This window comes from Cololabis saira, chromosome 6 (genome assembly GCF_033807715.1).
Source record: "Cololabis saira isolate AMF1-May2022 chromosome 6, fColSai1.1, whole genome shotgun sequence".
Classification (NCBI taxonomy): Eukaryota; Metazoa; Chordata; class Actinopteri; order Beloniformes; family Belonidae; genus Cololabis; species Cololabis saira.
The window spans coordinates 14,952,501-14,961,025 of record NC_084592.1 but is presented as its reverse complement, the minus strand read 5'-3'; the positions used below and the strand labels follow the sequence as shown (position 1 = coordinate 14,961,025).

Below are 8,525 nucleotides of genomic sequence, written 5' to 3'. Positions count from 1 at the left end.
CTGCACAAACAGTCCTTTTTATACACTTTTTGTACACATACAAGGTTAAAGTGACCAGGGTTCATCTGTTCATCGTGTCGACACAATCACCTCAACAGAAGCGTGTTTATTTTCACCTCGTCGGGGGCTTGAAGCAGCATCCTGGGCTAATAGTGATAGCCTTCATGCTGCAGGTTTATACTCAAATATACATCAGTTCCTGTCGTTTTGGTCGCAAGCTAAAGTTTACGCTCGTCAGCATCTGGTGATGGACCTTTAACGTGTCTGTGATGCTCATGAGCTCAACAATACAGATAGAAACTGACCACAGAGCCGGCTAGCTTTCACATGGAGCCCGTACAGACAGCCGCTTTCAGGAAGCCTGCCGTTTCCTGTGGCACCGCCGCAGATCCCCGTCCATACGGCTGACGGTTCCCTGGGGACTTCATATGGACCTATCGATTCCTGCCTGGCCCACCAGCTCAGTCACGCCAGCAGTTACCTGCATCCACGCGGCAGGCGGAGACGAGCTCCTCCATCCACCGCCTTCGGAGCAGCTCCAGATTGAGATTTTTCACGCTTTTGAGTCTGAGCTTGTGTTGTTTTTGTCAGCCTGTTTCAATTCTAGTTTTAGTCTAAGCTATCATTTTAGTTTTTATTAGTTTTTAGTCACGTCCTTTTAGTCATGTCAAGTTTCAGTCGACTAAAAGTCTGAGCATTTTAGTCTCGTTTTAGCCAAAGATTGTACTGTATTTAGCCAAACCCATTTTACAATTCAAACAAGGTTATCTTATTATTATATTATTGTTACCTTATACACTCAAGAATACATTAATTCCAGCAGCAGCAACTAAACCAGAGGAAACTGCTTCAAAAATTTATATCAAGGATCTTTGTTAGAACGTTTGTCTCGTCTCGTTTTGGTCAACGAAAATGAAGACACATCTAGTTTTTATTTTGTAATCTACATTTTAGTCTCGTTTTTATTTGTCTATAACAGGGGTCGGCAACCCGCGGCTCCAGAGCCGCATGCAGCTCTTTAGCGCCACCCTAGTGGCTCCCTGGAGCTTTTTCAAAAATGTTTGACCTTTTTTTCTTCTTTTTTTCCTTTTTTTTCCTTTTTTTCTTCTTTTTTTCCTTTTTTTCTCTTTCTTCCTTTTTCCTTTCCTTTTTAATCTCAAAATTTTGACTTTTTTCTCGAAATTTTGACTTTTTTCTCGACATTTCGACATTTTCCTCAACATTTCAACTTTTTTCTCGACATTTCGACTTTTTTCTTGAAATTTCGACTTTCTCAACATTTTGACTTTTTTCTCGAAGTGCATAATGAAAAAAAAAAATCTTCCCCCAGTTCTCACTAATATAGAAACATGCAGCATGTGTTGCCTTCATTCTAAGGCTTATACAAGACTTAATGTTTTGTGGCTCCAGAAATATTAGTTTTTTGTGTTTTTGATCCAATATGGCTCTTTCAACATTTTGTGTTGCCGACCCCTGGTCTATAATATTGCATTATATATTTATTTATTGTTATCGTCACATGATCATTATTTTCGTTGCGTCTCGTCTCGTTTTCCTGAGGTGATAAAGGTGCGTTGACGATGATCTTTAGTCATAATTTTCGTGGACGAAAGCAACTTTAGCCTGAGCTCGGGGTCCATATTTTGTACTTGACACCGTGGACACAAATCAAAATCAAAGCAAGGCGGCTCAGCGTAAAGACAAGATGGCTGCGGCCTAATCGCCGTCTCTTCTTTACTATTTAATGAGCTGAAACTGCTTTTAATTAACTGTTGGGCTCAAACCAAGCAGGAGGGAATACCGGAGCGGCGTACGGTGCGGTGATGGATTTGGTTTACAGGCGATATGTCACACTTTGCTCTCGAGGATTTTGCTCTCTCATTAGGCCTCTGGCTTGCGTGTTCGCTGCTGGGACGTCTGCCTAATGTAGGACGTCCACCTCCAGGGCCGTCATTCAATTCAATTCAATTCAATTTTATTTATATAGCGTCTAATACAACAGAGTTGTCTCTAGACGCTTTACAGAGACCCATACCCAGAACATGACCCCCGAGCAGTTATTACATAAACAATGGCAGGTAAAAAACTCCCCTAGTGGGAGAAAAACCTTAAGCCAAACAGTGGCAAGGAAAAACTCCCCTTTAGGAGGGAAGAAACCTTGAGCAGGACCAGGCTCATCAGGGGGGACCCTCCTGCCGAGGGCCAGACTGGTGGGTCAGGGACGGCAACAGCACAGCAGGCAGGTGGAAGCAGCAACGGGATGACCGGGGGTGGGGACCGCAGGCCAGCACACAGCTCCCGAAGCTCCGGCCCAATCAGCAAGTCCCAGGTTGGGGTGCAGGGTCAGGAAAAGACTTGTGCTCCGTAATGCAAGCTACAAGCCACCCACGGCCACCTGCAGGACAAAAGAGAGAAAAGGGAGGAGAAGGGGGGGGCAGCAACGGGATGACCAGGGGTGGGGACCGCAGGCCAGCACACAGCTCCCGAAGCTCCGGCCCAATCAGCAAGTCCCAGGTTGGGGTGCAGGGTCAGGGAAAGACTTGTGCTCCGTAATGCAAGCTACAAGCCACCCACGACCACCTGCAGGTTCCGGTGTCCGGCAAAGGATGCTGCAACATGGACAAAAGAGAGAAAAGGGAGGAGAAGGGGGGGCCAGCACAAGAAACTACAGGAGCGACTCTGACACACTAAAGTTTACACTACCTAGAGATTTACCAACACCAGCTAGAGGTTTACTAAACACTAACTATAGGCTTTACTAAACAGAAAGGTTTTAAGTTTAGTTTTAAAGGTGGAGGTGGAGTCAGCCTCCTTAACCCAGATTGGAAGTTGGTTCCAAAGTAATGGTGCCTGATAGCAGAACGCCCGCCCTCCAAATCTACATTTAGATACTCTAGGAACTACGAGTAAACCTGCACTCTGAGAACGGAGAGCTCTGACAGGAACATAAGGCACTATCAGGTCTTGCAAATAATGCGGAGCTAAGCCGTTTTGGGCTTTATACGCAAGTAATAAAATTTTAAATTGGATTCTGAATTTTACGGGTAACCAATGGAGCGACGCTAACACTGGAGAGACGTGGTCTCTCCTGCTAATTCCTGTCAGTACTCGTGCTGCTGCATTTTGGATCAGCTGGAGCCTATTCAGCAAATTACTTGGACATCCTGCTAACAACACATTACAGTAATCTAGTCTAGAAGATACAAACGCATGAACTAGTTTTTCTGCATCACTCTGTGAGAGGATTTTCCTAATCTTTGCAATATTACGGAGATGGAAAAAGGCTATTTTACAAACCTGATTGACATATGGTTTAAACGACAAATCCTGATCGAAAATAACACCAAGATTTCTCACAGTTGCACTGGAAGCCATCGCAACACCATCTAATCCCTTCCTAAGATGCTCTGGACCAAGAATGATAACCTCTGTTTTATCTGAATTTAGAAGCAGGAAATTTCTGGACATCCAGTCCTTGATGTCCCTAAGACATGCCTGAAGTTTAACTAACGGTTCTGTTTCATCCGGCTTCATAGACAAATAGAGCTGCGTATCATCAGCATAACAATGAAAGTGTATGCCGTGATTCTGGATTATACTTCCCAACGGCTGCATGTATAAACTGAACAAGATTGGCCCTAGCACTGAACCCTGCGGAACACCATAACAGACCCTTGACTGTTCTGAAGAAACCTCATGTACAGGTTAAGGCAGCAGAAGATCATGCTGCCTTAGCGGCTGTCAGTCACCCGACACGTCTCCCTGCGACGCCGTGCCTCCCTCCAGCTGCTCGGGACGGCCCCCTTTTCCACTCGTCTCGGCTCACACTCTTCACCACAAACATGTGACCCAGAGCGACCCGTCCTGCCATCAGCGCACCTCCAAGAGCTCGCCATCGACGTCGTCTCCTTTCAAATGAGCCAATCTGGAAGAATGACTAATCCCGTAGCATGTGGCCGAGGGTGGAAAAATAATTATCTTATCACTGTGTTATTTGCTCCCTCCCAGTAAAAGGGGCTGTTTCAACATGCGGGTCTAATTACTGCTGGGGGGCGGGGGCCGGGAGGCACATAAACAGTAACAGTATTAATGCGGGAGCTGCGTTGCGGGCGATGCTTACACCAATTTCTTCTTTGTGAATCATCTTTATAGTAACAGAAAAACAACCTTGCATACTTACAAATAATTTAATCTTTTTAAGCTGGAACCTCCCCGTGCTCCCACCCCTCCCTCCCTCACCAAACCCCTCATGCATCTTTGCATTCCCACTCAGATCAGTCCATCCATGAAGTTAGAATGAAGTTTGAATAGAATTACAGGTAGTGTAAACCCAGAGGTGTCAAGTAACGAAGTACAAATACTTCGTTACCTTACTTAAGTAGAAATTTTGGTTATCTATACTTCACTGGAGTAATTATTTTTCAGACGACTTTTTACTTTTACTCCTTACATTTTCACGCAATTATCTGTACTTTTTACTCCTTACATTTTAAAAACAGCCTTGTTACTCTATTTCATTTCGGCCTTTATAAAAAAAACTATCCAGTTAAATTGCTCCATCCGGATGGAGTGAATTTGGTTGTGATTGTTTCAGATGTTCTTGTCCAGTTTTGTTCTTACATCCGTTCCCTCAGATTCCTGCAACTAAACTTGGATGTACATTCCAATAAAGGTTAGGATAAATGATAACATGCCTCTGAAGTTTGACTTTTTGCACCATTACAATACTTATAGGCAACTAGTCATCATATCTCCTGCTCTCTGAAACACATGTTAATGCTCAATAGTACACATATATGGTTCTTTAGTACATTTGCATTATACTAAGATGCATTCAGTTTCAATGGCTTTTGTCCTTAATGGCCTTTTTCCCCCTTACATTACTTTTACTTTTATACTTTAAGTAGTTTTGAAACCAGTACTTTTATACTTTTACTTGAGTAAAAAACTTGAGTTGATACTTCAACTTCTACAGGAGTATTTTTAAACTCTAGTATCTATACTTCTACCTGAGTAATATGGACAAAAGTATTAACATTCTAATACTTTTGACACCTCTGTGTAAACCCTATCACAATAAAGGTGAAAAGTGGTCAAGAATTTGAAGATAAGGTCATTTCAGGCAAGAATTGTTTATGAAGGTGTTTTATTTGATTTCATTTCTATGTATTTATGTCTGAGAATGATGGTGATTTAGTTATTCTCTGTGTTGTTTGTGACTAAGGGAGTCTATTATTGTCGACTATTGTTTTGTTTGTCATGTATGTCTGTTATGTATTAAGTGTTAATTTGTGTGTATGTCGGACCCCAGGAAGAATAGCTAATGCTGTTGCTAATGCTAAAGGGGATCCTAAATAAAACAAAACAAACAAACATGTGTTTTTTGGATGTTTTGCTGTTCTTGTTTCTCCAATGCTGATGTTTTCTGATGCTTATGTTTCATGATGTGTGATATCTGATCACTTTTATCACTGATGCTGATCTTTTTCTGATGTTTTTATACATTATTTTATGATGTGTGATATCTGATCACTTTTATCTCTGTTTTTCGTGCTGTGAAGCATCATGAGATGACCTTTGTTATGATTTGACACTATACAAATAAATTTAATTGAATTGAATTGAAATCCCGGGTCAAACGTGGGTTAAAAAGAGAGGGTGCTTTAGGCACACCCACGCACGCTGCCTGCTGAAGTCTCCACTCCGTAAAAATAAGTCATCAATGGGTTCCAGATGCTGCGGAAAAAAAGCCTGCAGACTCTTTCGGTGTATATTTTATCTTCTCCGACCTTAAGACGGAGCATCGGATGCTCCCACTTCTTGGACGCCCTCCTCCTCAACGGGAGGCGGGGCTTCACACATGGAGAAAGCTCTTAAAAAAGAAGGTGGCGGAGCCGAGACATCTGCTCTGCTGCGCACCCATTCACGGCATGAAAAGCGCGTCCTTTGTGACGGGATGTGGAGGAGGAGGGAAGGACAACAGGAGGCATATGCTTTCCTTAAACGTCGTCATTTATTGCATGTGTCTATGGAGAATCAACACAACCTAAAGCAATGGGCTAAGTTTAAATTATCCTTTCTCAGAAGCGTCACGATGTGCATGATATGAACTATGTACAATGACAAGACACAGCAAGGTAAGCCACAGCTCAAGTCGAAACCATTAGATGCTGAATTAGAAACTGGAAAACATTATCCAAATGCAAAAAACACTGCTCAAAACACCGAGAGGCTCCATTAGCAAAAAACAAGCAGAAAAAGATTTCCATTTCAAAACTGGAGAAATAAATGTACAAACAGCAAAAAATCTGATTTTACGGTTGTAACAAACATTATTAACAGTATTTCTACATTTGGTATGTATTTGTAAACTAATTCTCAAAAAGGTGTAAATATTGCATATATACCTTTTTTTTCTTTGTACCTAAGTATCAAGAAGTAAATTTGTCAAGTATTAATGATTTCTTGAAAATCTTTTTTTGAAATTTTTTTTTTAATTTAATTTTATTTATTTAATTTTTTCAGAATTACAGCATTAGAAAACGTCCTCGTAGTGGCATCCGTTTTTTTTTTTTTTGTTTTTTTTGCGAGACTATCCCAAGACATTTAGAAAGGAAATCAGAGCCGAACCGTAGCGGTTGGCGTATAACTTAATTAGTGCTTTTGTTGTATCAGAAAGTTCACTCAAACACGTAGTATGTACAATACAAACATAAGTTATTTAACTTAACACCTCGCAGGGCTTCTCAGCGGTTCCCGCGGTGAAATTCTCCGCGTTATTTACAGTATTTAGGCAAAAAGGTGAAAGTACCTTAAGTGAGTTGAGATAAATTAGAAGATACTTCCCCCAGTTGGTTTTGTTTTACTCGGCTTGTGTGTGAGTGTCGTGGTTCCCGTTCGGTACCTCTGGATGTTTGAGCTGTCGTGTTTTGTGAGGCCGCGCGCCCCCCCCGAAGCGAGCTAGCGAGCTAGCTAGCTCGGGACGCTCCGCGTACTACATTCAACATGTCTCGTGTTACAATCCAGAACGTTTGGAAATGCAAGACCGCGCGGCGAAGGCCGATTATAGAGGGAATGCGCATGACGTCACAGATACGACTTCACAGCGGGTTATGCCCACTGAGTGGCAGAAAGACTGAGTGGCAGAAAGACTGAGTGGCAGAAAGACTGAGTGTCAGAGTGGCAGAAAGACTGAGTGGCAGCGTAGACTTTCAGTTTGAGCAACTGGAAAACATCTAAAATGTGAAAGAGCTGTTGTGCGATCGACTGAACTCAGAGATTTAGCAAGAAATCGGAGTTATCCTTTTACAGACTGCTGAAAAATACGCTTAAGAGAGACAAATGGATCGCTGCAATTTGCAGAAACAACTGGATTCCAGACACCGAAACGTGGATTTGCGGTTCCCATTTTGTATCAGGTAATGTTGGATTTTTGGGTAGCTAACGTTAAACGGTCAAATCATAAAGTTCGGTGTCCTCATCACTTTAATTTCACCAACAAATCCTGCCTTGAAGTAGGACCAAGCATCAAGACTTTTGTAAGCCTTCAAGCTTTGCTTCGTGTATTTCCCCGGCGTAGAAATTAAGTATATAAATATCAGGAAACTCGATTTGTGGCCAAATATTAATGACCATGGACCACTGGTTCCCACTGTCAAGTCCAACTGCCTTTAATTTAAGCCGATAATCGGCTGTTATCCCGTCTTCTCCACTAGTTGCAGCTGTTTTTGCCACTCAGTGCGAGTAAGGGGGCTGGTCCAGTGGGGAAGTGACGTCAATGCAAACCCTCCATTGGAGCTGGGGGGGTGGGGGGGGGCTCGCTGAACGGCCAGTCAGACTGGGCCCTGCGCCGCCAGAGCTCGGCCCTGCGGCCCGCGCCGCGTTGCACGGCGCCGGAGCTCTGCGGGCCATTGAAAAAACAAACAAAAACAAAAAAACACACACAAAAACACACACTGGGCGGTCCAGTTACTCTGTATAAAAATAACTTCAACACATTCATGTTCCCGTCGCTTGTCCCGGCAGGTCGTGGCGTCCTGCCGGCTGAGGAAATCCGGTACGATGATAACTGTCCTAAAACTGAGATTTGGCTCCGGGTCCAACCGGACCCGGTTCTGCTGAACCGCGTGGATTCGTGACAGCTGTGTGCATTTTTTGGCGCAATGCGACGTTGCCCAAACCCGCCCCGCCCCCCCCTCTAAGGTACCGTCGGCATCGTTCTGAGTCGTGTACATAAATATATTACTCTGGGCTTTGAATACATAATCTTGCGGGACATTTGGGGAGAACGCGACGTAATCTCGGGGAGTTCTGGTGAACATTCAGTCTTTACCGTGGTCGGGTAAATCTTTGATACTGCGTTTGTAAAAAGGTCCAAACTACGAGGGCCCGTCAGGTGGAGGCTGACGGTCAGAGTAAGGCTTTGGATTGATGATTTTTAAAGGAAAGAAGAACAACATTCACCTCTGAAAATAAATATTTATATATATTTCTACTGTCTGACTCGGCGCTGAGGTAGGGTTTCT

At 43.2% G+C, this 8,525-nt stretch overlaps 1 protein-coding gene across 1 annotated transcript in view; it reads right to left on the bottom strand.

Moving 5' to 3' along the window:
* Window positions 1-6,000: 6,000 nt before the first annotated feature.
* The window catches only part of irs2b (insulin receptor substrate 2b), a 12,767-nt gene continuing 10,242 nt past the window's right edge, over window positions 6,001-8,525 (bottom strand). Inside the window, exon 2 of the mRNA XM_061723354.1 lies at window positions 6,001-8,525. This exon is cut by the window's right edge and continues 682 nt beyond it. The gene's annotated coding sequence lies outside the window, so the exon portion shown is untranslated.